This window comes from Danio rerio, chromosome 5, assembly GCF_049306965.1.
Source record: "Danio rerio strain Tuebingen ecotype United States chromosome 5, GRCz12tu, whole genome shotgun sequence".
NCBI classification, from domain to species: domain Eukaryota; kingdom Metazoa; phylum Chordata; class Actinopteri; order Cypriniformes; family Danionidae; genus Danio; species Danio rerio.
The window spans coordinates 20,384,402-20,398,753 of NC_133180.1; the positions used below are offsets into that span (position 1 = coordinate 20,384,402).

The 14,352-nt window shown below is 39.6% G+C and overlaps 1 protein-coding gene across 7 annotated transcripts in view; it reads left to right on the forward strand.

Annotated features, from left to right (window-relative positions):
- fam222aa (family with sequence similarity 222 member Aa) overlaps positions 1 to 14,352 on the forward strand; it is a 245,401-nt gene that overhangs the window by 147,200 nt on the left and 83,849 nt on the right. For 3 of the 7 annotated variants that reach the window (XM_068221316.2, XM_005165186.6, XM_009301360.5), the window contains exon 1: positions 286 to 1,287. The exons of 3 other annotated variants lie outside the window; for them this stretch is intronic. The gene's annotated coding sequence lies outside the window, so the exon portion shown is untranslated. Of the gene's footprint in view, positions 1 to 285; positions 1,288 to 2,147; positions 2,349 to 14,352 lie in introns of those variants that run through there. One more of the 7 variants, XM_073951079.1, reaches the window with a different exon arrangement.

The window sequence follows — 14,352 nt, forward strand, 5'->3', positions numbered from 1 at the left end:
TGCTTTGCTTTGTTAGTTATTAGTTGCTGTCTGTGGATGTTACCGTTTTAAAGGCGTCCCCAGTTTCATAAGATCAGCGTCCAGTCCCTGAGTATTTATAATTTCGCAAATAATAAACGTGCTTTCTAACATGATGTGAGGACGCTGACAGCGTCACCGTGGTAACAGCCCTCAATTACCCATGATTGGCCGACCCGTGGGAATATTTAAATTCCCCCTGTGCGCTGATTGGCTGGTGGGCGGTCGGTGGAGCCGTGAGAGTCTGCACCGTTCCGGGTTATTGTCAGTCTCGGCAGCCCGGCGCAGGGGAGAGGCGCAGTACCTATGAGCGTGCCACTGAAACGCGGAATACAGACGAATTATTGATTTAAGTTCATTAATTCTTGCTTGATATTACTATCAACATAAGCTGCAACCTTTGGAGCCCTTCAGCGGAATAATTAAACGGACATCGGAGTTGAAATCGCGACGCAAGGTTTCCGAGCAAGGGAATGAAGAGAACCGCTGGAAGTGAACGGTGATTTCTCTTCTCCGGGATTAAACGGCGTATATTAAATTCCTGCACCTGCTCTCCTGTTAAAGGAATATCGCCTTAAACAAAACCAGGGCTTTCCTTGAATATTCCGTGGATAAAACATCCCTCATGATTGTATACGCCAAAGTCTGTTCGGTGTTTTGGATTTAAGGACATTTGCCAAACGCAGTTTATTTAATTGGCAGAGCACTTATTTATTTATCGGATTCGAGTCAGCAGAATAAGCTGTCGTTTCTACTGGAGTTTGCAATTTCCTACTAAGCTTTACTGGGAGATTATTCCAGTAAGTAAACGGGTAAAAAAATCCTGACCGACGGAATCATTACGCTCGAAACGCAGTTAACGGAGCGCAGTTGACACAACGGCATTTTGGGGGAACAGCTTCTCACTTTGATCCGCTGTCGTCCTTTTCAGGAAAATCTCAGATCGGGAAATCATTGCAAAATAAGAATAAACCTTAACAGAAATAAACTGCCCAGTGATCCTGCTGAAAAAGCTGTTTTGGATGACTTTTTCCTCTTTTTTACGGTCGCGAAAAACGCAGATAAAAGGAAATCAACTCTTAATAAATCAGCTGAATATACCAGGGATTATACATTTTTCCATATCATCTAAAGACAGAATGAGAAATTATTGATTTTTCCCCCATCATCATTTTCCCCTCTTCTGTTTTTCGTCCGCTTCACGTTCCCTCAAGTCCTGTCATCACAAACCTGCATGGAAATCTAGTCAGCACCACAGAGCGATTTATGGTAAATATGCTTTCCTCTATTCACAATTTCAGCCTTTATTGACCTTTAAAAATATGCGTGTTTAAGTAGATGTTTTTATTTAATAATTAGGGTTTTAAGCAACCTATATAGTCTAGGTTATCATAATTTAAGTATTGCTACAAAGTCGCAGCACGCTTAGTTATTTATTTTAAAAAGTATTTATTTTTAATATGAAAACAAAACCCTCTGACCGTTTTGTCAGGATAACTTGACTGGCCCAAAAGGATTGAGATAAAGTTGGTTTTATATTCACACATTAGGACTTTTTCTCCTTGATAATGTAATTTCAGAAAAAGTAGTCTTTGCCAATTTTAAATGGTGAAATCATATTAGCAGCCAATGACTATTAAAGTACTACGTTATTTAGGCTGCAGTCAAAAATAGTGAAAATGTTGTTTTAAAGTAATACTTGCATATGTTTCCAGACCGAATATTCAATGAATTATGGTAAACAATATAGGGAGCATGTCACAAGTTGTCACTGAACCAATGTGCGAATATAAAACCAACTTTACCTCAGTCCCATAAGGTACCTATTCATAATACTAACTACGTTTTAATCATAGTGTACATAGGTAAACTTACTTTAAGATATGAAGGATGTGTATAGTACTAGTGAAATCCCAATTATGCAAAATGTGATATCTACTTTGACCGAAGGGTAACTGCATCGCCTTTGGCTGCATGGCGATTTTCAGCAATGATTAGCTTCATTTGAATAACGCTTCGCTTCTGTTGCCATATAATCGTGTGAAGTGCTGTCGGGTGGCGTCTTTTTGGTCCCCGACAGAACATGCAACCTTTGTTTCACAGTTTTACCTGTAATAAATAAAGGAAGTGCAGTAAAATGGAGGTGTCGGGCGCTGAATGGCCCCAGGACGCGCTTTGATGTGTACTATGGGTGTTTAAAGAGTGCGCTGACAGGATGAATGCTCTCAAAGCATAAAATCTGGTTACAACACGAAGGCAGGCGAGAGAATCTGAATAAAAGGTGCGAAAGTCTTTGCCAGCACCTCCTCGTCTTAGCTGCAGCACAGAGTGTATGTGTCAATGATTTCCTTTATGACTTAATCTCTAACTACTGCATTTAAACATTGGCTTTAGTGGTTGAAGTTCTGGGCTGGTAAGTACAGGGTTGTAGGTTCAAATTATCACAGCTGTGCCCTTGAGCAAGGCACTTAACCTCAGGTTGCCTCATGAGGCTGACCCTTCTGAAAAGAAAGATGTTTTGGGTAAAAGCATTAGCAGCAGGTTTTGGAGCATCTGGAAGGTGTGATTGATTAATTCTTTTGTTTGTTTAGGGTGTTTTTGGGTGGTGGTTTTGGTTGTCATCTGGATTTTCATGTAAAGTGGCTCAATATCGGCCATTCCTTCTACATTCATGCTTGCAGTTTCCAAGAACTGTTGTTTTGCGTATTCTATCTATGAAATCTAATCAGCGAGTGCTTGGATGCCGGCTAAAGTACAGCCTTGGTTTTATTTGGCTGGGAAGGAAGGTCAGTTGGACTAAACAAATTTTAGTTCTTCGTCCAGAGACTTTAACTTGTTATTTCCAAGCTTTCATTGAGATTATCAAGGATAGTTAGTAAACTTTTTCCCTGTGTCCGGCTTTACATGCCCCAGGAGGAGTTTGACCAAGCTTATCATACTTTAAAATAAGGTTTTTTATTGGAGGTAAGGCTTCCACATGTAACCTTATTCATCAGTTGACATTTTCTTTTGCACAAAGGTGGAGATATTTATTTAAACTAATAATTTTCTCTTTGGGGAACTCAAAAAATTTACTATGGCATTTTGCATAACACTCATTTTGAACACAAACTTCTAGCCAACCAAATGTTTTAAAAATTCTGTGGTGTGCCTTAAATCAAAGTGTATTCTGAACAATGATGCTAAACATATTGAACAGAGGCACATTTTAAAGTATTAATTTCTTCTTAAAAGTAGTCCAGGTTGTTTAACATTGCAAAACAAGTAGCTGATTAAAAAACGTTGTATTTAGAGGGTGTGAGCATGCATATTGATTGTCTGTCAGAAAAGAGAGTTTTATTCTCCGCCATACATCACAATTTGAGTCTCACGAGGCCTCCCGTCATTTCTTTGCTGCTCTGACTAATGCGATTGGCCCCCTGCTCCATGGTGGACGTTCCACTCTGCAAGTCATCACTCTGGAGGCTTAGGGCTCTGGCTCTTAGCTCGGCTCCAGCATGTGGCCTTCCTCAGGGCCTGGCAGCCTCATTACCCCAGCAGAGTCCCTCACTCTGAGGGCTGCGACTCCCTCCACCCGTGGAGACAGCACCTGTCAAGGAGTATGCTCACCACTCTATTGAATAAAACATTCAGTGATGTACGAGTGGAAAGGTTCACCTCCGGGGGCCAGAGTTGCCTCATTTCCTACTCCTGCTGCACATCCGTGACCCGCTGAGCAAATTGGCCCGGTATTAGCTCTGTGGCTCGATCTCACCTAAACAAATAGAGCTTCCAGCATAATGCTAATCTCAGCTGAGCCGAGCATGCATGGGGGAGAGGGGGAGATAGCTGGTGGCGAGATGGTACGCTCTAATATTTAGGTCACTGAATGGCCTTAGCATTGTTTCTCATTTTTCATTGCTTATTTAATTTTCCCTCTTTGTCAGCTTCTAGTTTTTGTTGACTTATTCCACGTCTGACTCGATCACAATGCCACATTTGCACACGTTATTAGTTTTGGGAGTCAAACCTGCATTTTCCTTGTGCACAGTAGGTTTTTTTTACACTGGAGGTAATTATAACAAAGTTTGACAAGAGATAACTCATGTCAAGATGTTTCGGAAGGACTTCATGCCCTGTAAGCCATCCAGAACAACCCTTTGCCTATTGTACCATCATCAGCAGAAAGGTTACTCTTGATGGAGATATGCTGTTTGGGTGCAACTCAACCTCTGCAGACTGTATTGAACCGGAAGGATCTTAATGAGATTAAATCAGGAGCGTATTTCCAGAGGTATGAAGTCGAACTGGTAGCCGATTCTGCTTCTGCTGCAGATGTTGATGGATAGTTTAATTTTGGAAGGATATTATTAAAGAAGCGTGCGCTGTTCATTTGAATATAGAGATAAGTGTGCAGATTGATTGATTGATGGCCATGGGGTGAAATCACTCAACCGTTTTCTTATTAAAACCAAGGAGAGCGAGAGCCTCTCTCATGAATATCTTTATATTAGTAAAAGTTTAATTTCCTGCTTTATATATTAATCTGTTTTTGGATATCGTTTCAGCTAGAAAAGTCTTGGTGATTCACTAGTCATACAATCAAACCTTTCTTTTAGGAGCGGCCTGTATTTACGTGCTTTGTTTTCATTCTTTGATAAAAGAACGCTACCAGAAGACACAAGATCATCTACCCATCCACGAATTCAGCAGCCCATAAGATGCAGCCCTAAAGACAATAAGTGTGCAAGGCTGCTTCTGAGGTTAGATGCACAGCAGTGATGGGACGTTCAAACCTTTAATGCGACCCGGATCTTTTGTGACAACCTTCCCATCATAGGACTCAACATGCCTAAAATATGTAGTCAGCAAAGTTTTTTACAATTACGTTTTGCAACCCAACTGAAGCATGATTCATTTATTTAAAAGCCATTAAGACTTTCTCTCATGAAATAAACTTTCCTCATTAAAATAAATAAACAGATCCTTTCATTTAAGCCCTCTGTTTACCCACGCTGCAGTAGTTCAAGTATGTTTCAGTCACAGCAGGGTGTCATGTACTGTTTGTGTTCAGTTCACCTGCTGAATTGCTTTTTTTTAAGTCAGAGAGAGGTATCAGGCATGTAAAAAGTGAGTAGTTTGTGGATAAGTTTGTGGATTCATTTAAATTGATTCAGTTCGATTTTGTGAATTAGTTCAACCGGTTCACTTATCAGGTTTATCAAGTTTAAAGAACGATTTGTTTGTGATCACTAATACACAGTGCTTAATTTGTAAATTATGAGATCCTGGAATAGATCAGAGTAACGGATCCGGCATGTTACCAGAGGAGGTAGTGGATGTTCCAGATGAAAGTGAAGAGTGTTGGGGAGTCGCGAAAGAAAGCGAAGAGTGGGGCGGGGGTGCGTGTGGGGAGGGGGATCAGTAAAATGAGGTGCCGGATCAGATTTTAGATCCGACTTGTTCCGGCACAAATTAAGCCCTGCTAATACAGAAATAACCGCACAAATGTGTTCAATGAATCCTTTTTTAAGTCTATGTTCAGGTCGTACTTGATGCTGTCACCATGATACTGTCATATCCACTCCTTAGTTTTGTCGCTTGAGCAACAGCGAGGAAGACTAGAGGAGAAACATCTTCATCTTTGCAATGGCATCAGGATTACAGACTGGTGTACGGGTCAAACACCTGACAGCGCGAAGCAAATAGTTTTGCTTCTAATAGGCATACAGTAGGTGTATGTATTAAATACATTTACAAAGACGAAAACAAAGGACGTTTTTGCAATAATTTTAGTTAGGTTCAGTTAGTTTTGAAAGTACACTGTACAGTTTTAGTTAGTTCTACTTAAAAAAAAAAGTTTTTATTTTTATTTCACTTAACGAAAATGTTTTCGTTATTTTTGTAACGTCTAACTATCTCAAGACTTCTCAGGCTCCTACTAGATAAATGAAACATTAAGTACATGAGAGAAATATTCACATTTCTAATAGACTGATTATATGGAATTGAAATGTGCTCTGGTAATGTGCATGAGGTCACAGCCACCCAAACCCTATTGTTTGTCTTCTGCTGAGGTTCAGTTGAATTTTAACACAAGTTAGGGGAGGGTATGGGGTGAGGCAAGACCTGATGTCGACCTTGTCCCAGATTCAGCTGTCGCCTATGGTAGTGTTCAAAATGGAAAACCTGATGTCAACAGTAGCGCGCACAAAAAAAAAAGTGTCTAAACTTACTGGTTCCTTTTACTTTCGCCAACAGAATGGGTCTCTTTCATCTTGTGCATTTTTTGAAATCACTGGTACTTTGAAAAATGAATAGACCAATTTACTGTGGCTGCTGAGAAATATAGAATAGAAAAGAGTGTCAAAAGAAAATGTCTTTGTTAGTAGTGAAAGTGCGGTGAATGGATTGTGAATGCTCCTGTCTCGCTGCTCTCCTACAGAGCTCCTCCTGCGAGTATTGAGTGTTAAGGAGGTGCCATTGTTCCGGAAGAGCTATTATATCTGTGCCCCTGGTAATCCGCAATTTCTATCCTCTCTCCCCCACTCCAATACCCGAGTAGTTCGTACAATGCTAATGTTCCCAACATCTGTTAACGCGCAACACCTGCGGTGGAGGCTGTTTGATTTTCTTCTTTATGGCATTCCTTTCTCCCCTGTCGCTACATAAAAGGCTCAGCCTGTGTTGCTTTCGTAGGTGATATTGATTAAAAGTGTCGGGAAGAAAATCCAAGCATGGAAATGGTGTCAAGATGCGCCGCTCTAAATGGAATTTCAGGATAACGTGCGTTGTTGTTGTTTACTTGACCTTTGGTTTGCTGCGGTTTCAATTTCACCAGCTTTATCCACATCCAGATGAGACGCCAGGCTGAGGCTTGTTGATTTAGCCATTCCAAGGTCCTTCCTTCTCTGTCATCCCTAAAGCTTTAAGGAGATGATGTTTCTCAACTTATCATCAAAGGTGTTTAGTTTGGTTTGTTCAAAATGCTCCTCTTTTACATGCAACAATGAGCATCGGAAGAAGCTGTTTTTCCTCTCTTCAGGCTGAAAGAAACACCTGTGGACATGCTTGTCATTTAAAGTGCACATGCAGGAAGAACGGCAGATTAAATGGTGTTTGTTAAACTTCACATCCTCTCTGCTTCATACATAATCGCACTAGCGAACAGGAGTCATATTCAAAGAGTGGCCCTTTGAAGGGTAAATTGTTCTTCCTAAAAACAAACGGCTGGGTAATCGGCCTCTTGGGCAGATTGATTTCCTGCTAGTGACAGTGGGGGATGCTGGGAAAGGGGCTCTGCGCGCTCCTCTTGAAGGACTGAAAAGTTTGCCTGTGCATCAGTCATTGAGAATTACGGGAGTGTGTGTTTTTTTAAAGAACTTTTCTGGAGAATTCATAGTGCATCTTGTTCCTCCTTATAAAGGGAGCAGTTCCATTTCCATGAGTTACGGCTTGGTGTTTTCAGTTAGTGACTTTGTTCTCCCTTCACTATTGTTTCTCTGCCAGCATAATTCAGCGAAATGCTTTCAGCATAGCTGTTATATGCCGTTGCAGATATCTTTGTTCTTTACTCCATTTTTGCGAAAGATTTGGGCAATATCCTGACTCCCATACCCTCCCATGGTTCATTTCATCATTGTGACATGCTGTAATGAAACCAGCATTGCAATCCAAGGCTCCAGTGTTTAGGCTATATTTTTCACCATTACTTTAAAGGGGTGATTCACCGCAAAATCATTCTTTACTCTCACCCTTGTATTTTTCCAAACCTGTATTCCTTGTCTTAGAGGAACTCTAAAAACACACCAAGTTAAAAACTACTTTTACAAATTGCAAAAACATACATTTCTGCCATTCTTTCTCCCCTAAGCCTTATTAAAAATATTTCAGTGAACTTAAAAACATTTTTAATCTCTCTCGTAATAATAGTGCAGATTTTACATTCTATCACCTACATTTATTCAAATAAATTTAAGAAATGTGCCAGATGCATCATCATCGTTCTTAATAGGAATAGACTGGAGTCACTTTGCTGGCCAATTGGCTGCTAGCATAAAACTGGTTCCTATGATATTGTATCTTAATTCACACTATATATTAAAAACAAATAAAAAAAAACGTATATAGACCTATGCACCTAGTAGGTCTATGGGAAATTTCCAGGGGGAAATACATATATTTTGCTTTGCGGTTGTTGTAAAAGTTTTAAAGCACATACTGTATGTTTTATAAGTGTGCCTACATAGTATTGTAATATGACTTATTTTTTTAAAATAAATGATCAACAAATGAATCTGTCTTGACGGTTTCTACAAGTGAAGGCATTATCTACACACATTATGAATTTTACTATTAGACAAATAAAACAAGCTATAAAATGCTATTTATGAAAGGACTTAAATCAGATAAATCCAAATTCCCAACACAAGCGACCTGCGTTCCAGACCAATTCAGCTTGATGACGTGTAATGTCTCCGACACTGCCTGTAGTCCCATTTAGCAACTTGATTGCAATCGTCTTTTAAAACAGTGGTTCCCAAAGTAGGGGTCGGGACCTCCCGAGGGGTCGCAGGCCAATGAAGAGGGGTTGCTTGATGATTTCCAAAAGTCTAATTAATTTAATGAAACCGCTACAATTACCATATTTTATCCATAACTAACTGAAGATAAAAATAATAGTTTATAGTTACTAGATACTATATAGTTTCTATTGTAGCTTATATTTTCTAGTTCTATTGAATTGAAAATAGAATAGACATGGTCTATTTTGTGAGTGTGAGTGTGTGCGTGAGTGTGTGCGTGTGCATGCCAGCCATATTCATAACCACCTCAGAGGTTATTGCATGTCTCGCATTGCTATTTTGTGGGTCATGGGCTAAACAGTTTGAGAACCCCTGTTTTAAAAGAAGCGTAACCAATCAAGAGTGAGATGTAACTGATGTGTTTTATGTCATAGAATAAAACGGGAAAATATCTTGAGTTTGTGGTAGCCACGAACCTTATTTAAGCCATTTAACTGAAATCCCATTCAAAAACCATGTTGACTTACCAGAAATGCTAAAATGCTAACTTGCTTCCGGGTTTTTGTATACAAGTTGACGACAGTTTCTCCGCTCTAGTTATTTGTGGATAAGGGTTTTTATCTTTTTATCTTCAGATTCTGTATTCCACTTTACAAGGAAATTTATAGAGTTTAGAACAACATGAGGGTGAATAATGTTTGAAAGCAGTATTTGATTAGAAAAAATGACTATTTACTTGATAACTGATTGTGTTTCCTATCCTGGTTTTTAGTATTTTGCAGCTTCAATTTCTCATGAATTGAAATCCATAGCTTATCTTAGATCATTACAATGCTCCTGTTGACCCTTAAACTATGTCAACCCTGTTATTAGAAAGAACAGTGTTATTGTTTGAACATATGGAGCTTACTGATAGGACATGACACATGCATGAGATATGGGCTTACTGCAGCACAAAACAGAGTGACTGGTGTTCTCACAGAATGGAAAGTTCTCCTAATCCCCCAGGAAGGTAAGACGGGCCATGCTGAAAGTCAAAGCTCAATTATCTTTCATTCAGCCACCTTTCTAATAGTATCCTCCTTTTATTTAGTGCTTTTGAAAGAGAATTATACACAGCAAATGGCCTTTGCAAAGTCAAAAAAATAATAATATTTTGAGAATGTTAAATAAATAAGGGTAGACATATTTTCACTTTCATTTCCTAACAAAGTTGGCTGGCAAAGGGAGGAGGTAACATCATACCCCTGCTTTGCTTTAGCATCTTATTTATTAACATTGTGGTGGGCAGCCTTTAAAGTGGGGGGGAAAACTGCATGCTTGCGTTTCTGTTCCAACGTATTAAAGCTATTAAAATGTAGTGGGAGCCTTAGACTGTGACCTGTTTACAAATCCTGTTTAGTTTACTGCCAGGGAAAATGGGTTTTGTCATGCGGTGCGGTTGAAAGTTTAACACATTTAATTACACTCTTAACCGTGGCCAGAAAGACAGAAGTTGATTGTTTACTTTCAAAGCGGGTTACGTAAATCAAACTGGCGACAATGAACAAAAGTGTCATGGACTGTGACTTAGACGGCCCTGATTCTCTTCAGGCCCATGCAATCTATATCATACGCGCCATGTGTTTCATAAAGGCAGTTAGTCAACTTGTAGTGTTGTCGAGAGGTAATGAAATTTCCACCGAGCGCAGGAAACAATGCCTCCGGCCTCGGCCGTGTGCGATTAGCAATCCCACACCCCCAATGCCAACTTCACACTGTGTGCTGGGAATGCAATGCGCAATACTAAAAAACTCTGGAGATTTGTATCACACACTGCCAGACGTAGATGTTTAATTGTTGATGCCGTTAATGGGTCGAAATGCAATTTCTCACACAGGTTGGTGATTGAAAACGCCATTGCATAGGGCTTTTCCCCCATGTTAATGTTATTGTTTGGAGACAGTGGTGAACAGCACACACACACACTCCCCTAATGTAATGCCATTATTTCTGTACAGCACTCTGCCGCTGTAGGCTGGGGTTTCTGCCATTCTCGGCCAGTGTTATTGCTCTTGTCAAAAGGTTCTAAACCAACAGTGATATTAGGCCCTCGGGCGTCTACTTTTCTGCATGCCTTCCTCTGCTTGAGCACAGGAGCCTGGGACGAAGACCGGACAGACACACACACACACACACACATACACACACCCAAACCTCCTGCTTTATTACCTCCTGCCTGCTCCTGGAATTGCTTTCCTCCCTCGAGTGAGCCAGGCATAGGCAGCTTTATTGTGTTAACCTATTTGTGTGTCAAGAGCGATTGCGCCACTTTTTATCACTGTTTGTATTTGGATGGGTGGGGGCGGGGGGGTTAGATGGATGGACAGCTCTCCTCGAGGGGGGGAGATAATGACTGGTTGCTAAGCAATTTTTAGCCGCCCTCCCCAACCCTTTATCTGTAGTAATCACTTTTATCTCTCAAAGATGTCATGTATGATTATGAGTCCGCTCTCATCCTCTGAAATCTGCCTGATGGCTCTTTCATCGGGCTGGCGTATGAGAAGCTGGACGTTTATGGACCGCCCAGTTGCTCTAATCTAATTTGATATATTTGTTGAATTGCATTAATTATGAATGGTCAGACTGAGCTGTGGTCTAGTGGTTAACGCATGTGCTCTTTTTGTCTGGGTATAATTTGTGCTAGCATCATGTCCCATTACTATTCGTCCAGTTGTTTTTTTTTCATTCTTTTTACCCCTTAATCATTAATAAGCCCTTCTAAAAGTATGGCAAAGGTTGATAATTTTTTTGTATATATTCATTTGAGCTATTATTTAAATGAACAGGCAGCTGTGGCCAAATCGCTAGAGAGTTGGACTTGGGACCCAAAGGTCCCGGCACATAACCAACATTCTCTTCCACCGTCAATACCAAGGCTGAAGTGAGTCCCTTCAGCAAGGCATTGAACCCAAAATTACAAATATTATTCCTTTATTTATTTAGGTTATTTATCTTTTTTTCTGGTTGTAAAATTCATATTTATTTGAAGAAAAACATTAGGGAGTCATACATTTTAGCACGAAATTTCCAACATGTTTAAAAACAATTGATTCATTTGTTCATGCTTGGCAGGTGCTCTTTAAATGCAATTCATTTGAATAAGTGTGAACACTGGCATACAAAACTGTTAACACCAAATAGCAATTCACATGCCAGAGGCATCTAAATCAGTGTTTCTCAACCATGTTCCCAGAGTCCACCAGTTCTGCACATTTTCCATGTTTTCTTAACCAAACACCTGATTCATATCATTAGCTAATTAGCAGAGACTGAAATACATGTAATGGGTGTGACTGACAAAGGAGACATCCAAAAATGCAGTGTTGGTAGCCCTCCAGGATTGTGGTTGAGAAAGACTGATCTAAATGAACCAAGCACATGACTTAAGTATATATATATATATATATATATATATATATATATATATTTTTTTTTTTTTTTTTTTTTTTTTTTTTTTTTTTCTTGATATAGTCACAATACCACCCATTACAGTTCAGTATGGGTATTGGATACTTGCATCTATCACTTTTAGGCCTTATTCTTCAAAGCGGAATTGCGTCCGTTTTTTGCGATTGCTTTAGCACTTCCAATTCAGTTGTTAATGGGAGAAATGGCCAGCAATAATAAACAACAGAAAACGGTCTAACTGCTTGCTCTACAAACAAGTGTGTATATGTCTATACATTAGGGATGCTTCGATCAGGATTTTTGGAGCAAATACCGAGTAACGATTCCTTGTCATTGTGATTGGCCTATACAGAGTACCGATTCGGATGCTTCAAGCTTCATATAACTTTAACATTCCATAAAGCATGTTTTCCCTCTAAGTATGATACTTAAGATCTTTTCTAAGAGAATAAATAAAGGATGCTTCATATAATCCCTCAAACACTTCTCTTATAACTATATAGTGTGGATGCATCATGGTCAGAAGCAGCTTTACAGAACTTAATGGATACGACAGATAAAACAACTTGTAAGAATAATAACTAACGAAGCAATTTAGAAACATTGGAAATGACGAAAGAACAATTCAAAATGTCTCAATGAAGAAAAATTTTGCAGTGCATATTTGATGCATAAGAAATTAAAATGGATCTTCCTCTGCTAGCAAATCGGTAAACAAACACTTGCGATCGGTTTGTGTGATCGGGCAGATTAGCGAGCACAGATTGAGTCATAAATTGTGATTATCGGCCGATACTGATCTCCGGCCGATTGTTTGAAGCATCAATATTATACATAAAAACAATAATAATATAATAAGAAAAGATCAGTTTGCAACATGAAGCTACATAACGAGCCATTTTTAATGTCTAAAAATCATTAGAGTGTATGAGACCGAAAGTCTTCAGCCAAAAAGATTCCAATGGCTGCTCCCGCTTGTACATTGAAAATAAGGTCAATGATAGTCTGAAGTCAAACAAACCATGAGTTGTGCACAAATGTCCATCTTTTTAGTGCTTTTGCAAATCTTCCTTGTTGATCAGTTAGTGCTTCTTTTAAAACCTTGGTCAACTCTTCCCAGAGAACTTTGGCCCTAGATATGAGGGGGTGATGACTGCATGCCAATATTGCCCTCATTGGCTCATTTGTTGTGTTCTTTTTGTGCACTCTAAGTTTTATTACCATTTTGATTGAGTTGGTGGAACTGCTGACCCTCTACGGACTAATGAATTGCCTGTGCCGCTTAAGAGAGATGAGAGGTTTGGCAGATGTAGTTGGCCCAACGCCTGAGTGTTTTTATCAGACCTCACTTGCTGAGAAGGTAGACGAGAAAGGCTTTTTATTGTTTATAAAATCTCACATTTGCAACCTCCTCTGTTTGCACGTGCATGTGTGCTTCTTGAGCCTGACCCCAATTTACACACTGCCTTTTTCCAGCGAAAGTCATTGATGTTCTTTTAGCTCGCACCGAGTTTCAGGCGTAATTTGTGTGCGGCCAATTATCTTTCCAGCTTTGAAGACTTTCCTCTTGCTTCTCCAGGTTGGGATGCAAATTAATTTGGAGCTTCCCGAGAGCCTCAAAGCCCAAATTAGACTCTGGTTTAAAATCAAGGATCTCTTGCTTTTAATTTGACATTTCACTTTTGATTTCTTTTGGGCTAGGAAACACCTTAATTGCAGGTTTGAACCAGCTCAAATAAGCAGAATCTTTTGTGGTCTACTGGTGGAAACGTTCAATGGTGGTCTTAAATATGTACTGTTTAGGCCCATTTTGTGTTTAGATTGCTCTAGTTAGTCTTAGAAACGCACAAACAGAACTTTGAACAGCCAAATAAGCAGAATCTTTTGTGGTATACCGGTGGAAACGTTCAGTGGTGGTCTTTAATATTTACTGGTTAGGCTCATTTCGTGTTTAGATTGCTCTAGTTAGTCTTAGAAGCACACAAGCAGAACTTTGAACTAGTAATGGTTTACTATGTTGGTGTGGGTGCATTTGCTGACCTGTTATCGGTCTGGTGTTTGAGTATGCACAAGTTATTTGTTATATTGATGGGTAGTGGTTAGAGGATGTGGCTTAATTATTGATAAATATCAGTCTGAACCCTTTGACGGTTCATAGTTCCTTTTCGCATTTAGCTTGCGGTTTCACCAAAAAGCCAATCACATGTTGATGTAGACGCAGGGCTGGTTTTAAAGTGGCCTATCATCTCATTCGATTTGTGTTTCATTTGAAAGTCAGTCATCTGAAGTTGCTGGCATCGGATGTGATTTCTGAAGGTTTGGATGTGTTCAAGAGTTCTGTCTCCTCATCCTGTTCCTCACTGAAGCAGCTCTGCACAGA